The sequence below is a fragment of the Mercenaria mercenaria genome, chromosome 11 (assembly GCF_021730395.1).
Source record: "Mercenaria mercenaria strain notata chromosome 11, MADL_Memer_1, whole genome shotgun sequence".
Taxonomy (NCBI): domain Eukaryota; kingdom Metazoa; phylum Mollusca; class Bivalvia; order Venerida; family Veneridae; genus Mercenaria; species Mercenaria mercenaria.
In genome coordinates this window covers 82127163-82129996 of record NC_069371.1, presented here as the reverse complement: position 1 = coordinate 82129996, position 2834 = coordinate 82127163, and the positions used below count along the sequence as shown (strand labels likewise).

The 2834-nt window shown below is 35.6% G+C and overlaps 1 long non-coding RNA gene across 1 annotated transcript; it reads right to left on the bottom strand.

Annotated features, from left to right (window-relative positions):
- Window positions 1-937: 937 nt before the first annotated feature.
- On the bottom strand, window positions 938-2624 carry LOC123532536 (uncharacterized). The gene is made up of 3 exons (XR_008366161.1): window positions 2332-2624; window positions 1558-1669; window positions 938-1148 (listed from the first exon to the last, which is right to left on the bottom strand). It is a non-coding gene; the product is annotated as an uncharacterized LOC123532536 (long non-coding RNA).
- Between the last annotated feature and the right edge of the window lie 210 nt (window positions 2625-2834).

The window sequence follows — 2834 nt, the reverse complement described above, 5'->3', positions numbered from 1 at the left end:
GGTGTCTGGAAGGCTATTTGACAGGGTAAATGGCACCTCATGTGTCAACAAAAGGTTTGAGGGGGCCAAACAGAGTCATTTCTTACAATGTAAGCCTATGGAAAAAATAATAGCAGTATCTGACCATATAGGCCTCACACAGTTGAAAATAGTGAAAAAAGTAATCGGTTGACAGGTATTTTTGTCCAGCTCTGCAAGTAATACCTGAAACTGAGTACAGAATGCAAGCGGCCATTTGGTTCTATCATTTCCCCTAACATTTTAAGGTCACTTGGAAAAATGGCTAATTTGGGCTGAAATGTCATGTATTTTCGCGCGCTGAAATTATCTTTCAGGTGGCTTGTGGATTTAAAAATCTATGCTTTGTATGAAGTTTATTATGTATTTTATTTCTTCTTCAAGTAAGATGTAAACAGGTATCTTTTTATTTTCAGGTCTGCATCTCGTAAGATATCAGAAACCGTCTGACTCGGCCACATCGCCCGGAAGTCCGAAGTACTAGAAAAAACCGGCATCTGCTACCATATTGGTTTGCATTGATTCTCACACATTGAATGTACACACACATTAAATATACACTATCAAACCTATGTTAAACGTTACCCTAACCTTTTGTCAGTATATTATACACTCAATACGTGCGTACATCTTAAATAATATTGGTGTAACATATTTCATTAAAAGACGAATTTTTACAACGGCTTGCATGATTAACTCTCTCCATCTCTCCGTGACTACTTGTCTCTTATACATTTGACCGACCTATAACGTTCTACAAATTGTGCTATGCAATAAAGCTTTAGAAATATTACCTTGTCGTAGAACCAAATCGGATTATCTGCATCGTACAGGCTACATAGTAGCAGACTGAGACTATGATTCCTTCACCAAAATGGAAGAATTATGCAAACTTCACTCTATTGTATCAAACGATAACCGTCTACCTTTGGTTTCTGTACTTGAAGATCAAAGGATGTCAGGTATAGACGTTCACGCACACGGGAAGGGCATTTTATTTGTCCAACCCAGGAGCCCCAGTGTCCTTGCGTCGAAGTGATTTCGCCAGTTTCGTTCCCGTCTGGAAATTCACATATTAGCTTGATGGCATTCAGTGCTGTGTCGTCTGCACATACCGGTTTTTCTATCTTCTAAATGGGATAAAGATATTATGGCTGGTTAGTATATTGGCCCCGTATTTTTAAAATAACCAATTCCAATTCTTATACTATTCTCTATTTACAATCCATCACCGCCATATATATGAAACAATTACTTAAATTTTCAGTCGTGCATTTACTTGCTTTTGTGCTCATTTAGAGGTTAGAGATTTTCATTTAATATGCCACTAAACAGTAAATATTATGTGATAAATTTGGTATATTATTGTACAGTTTGATGATAATAAATCGGAATTCTCCACATTAAAGGTGTACCAAAAACAAATAAAAGATAGGAAGTTTTTCAACTGTCCGAAACAGGAAAACAAAATTGAACGTCGTAAATATATTTGACCTGAGAGTCATGCATAGCTATTCATTTCGTTTTATTTCCACTAACCTTCATGTTGTAACCGACGGCATATGAACCATCAGGGCAGAGCTGTACAGGGCCCCAGTCACCCCATGGACCACATTTGTTACGCTTAACGTTGAAATGACTCGAGAATTGTCTAAAATACAAACGATAAATAAAAAGCGAGAACAATTACAGCACATATTTAAATGGAACTTCCCATTTATGCTCCATTTACAAATCTAGCCCTTACAAGAAAACGAACTTGCGCAAAAACATTTCTATACTGAAGTGTGTTTCAAAAGCATTAAAAACGTTTTGAGTTTATCAACCATTAATTGTAGCACAGTAGCGTTTTCTGTCAAGTGGAGCAGTTTTGTTCCCTTAACACAATCATCAACAACAAAAGGTCACATTCTTAAACAAACTTGGAACATTCTTTGAACTTTTTTCAGCCAGAAGTTTGGTTACATATTGTGTTAGATTTCACAACAAGTCGAAGTAGAGCTGATTTAAAAACTACATTTGAAATTTTCCTTAATTCTTCGTAGGAACATTTTAATTAGATACTGACACATGCGATGCGAAAGTAAGTTTGTGATGTAAACAGACTATTGGTTCAATGAATACACGAAGCAAAAAAAATCCTAAATTTTCTGAATTTCTTTCTGAAATTTATATATTCGTGTACTATACGTCTGAAGGCGTATAGCATAACTGTATAGAAATCAACAGCAAGCAGTGTTAGATTACAAATATTTTACATAATTTAGAAAACAAGGCAAAACACAATTATCATAATGATTACAAAAAACTCACTGCCAGATTCATGCACTTCTGCTCCTTCGTTATATCCTGCATATATATCCTCTGTGGTGTCAACACTGCCGAGCCTGTCTTTAGAAACAATATCAAACTCTTCCACATCTCTACCTCTAGGTCCAGAGGATCCTCTGTCCACTCCGCATAACGTCTCACCTACAACAAAAGTAAATATAAACAGGCAAATGCCCCTGACAAAGACTTCGATCTTCTAACAGTTAGAGAATAAATGTGAAAATGAAGTTATATCCTTGACAGATAGAGTATGTATAAGTAATATCCGCTTACTGTATCCGAACAATTGTGCAACAATCAGATAATTTGAAGTTTTAATTAATGGTCACTGATAAACCCTTTATGAAGTGCTTCCGATATTTGATTTTACATTGCCTGTCCTAATTTCTTACGTATCCGTTTAAAAAATCTGATGATGGAAGTACATACTTGTATGAAATATCTAGTCATTTTACATATGCTAATATACAAACTTTTCTCGCTAA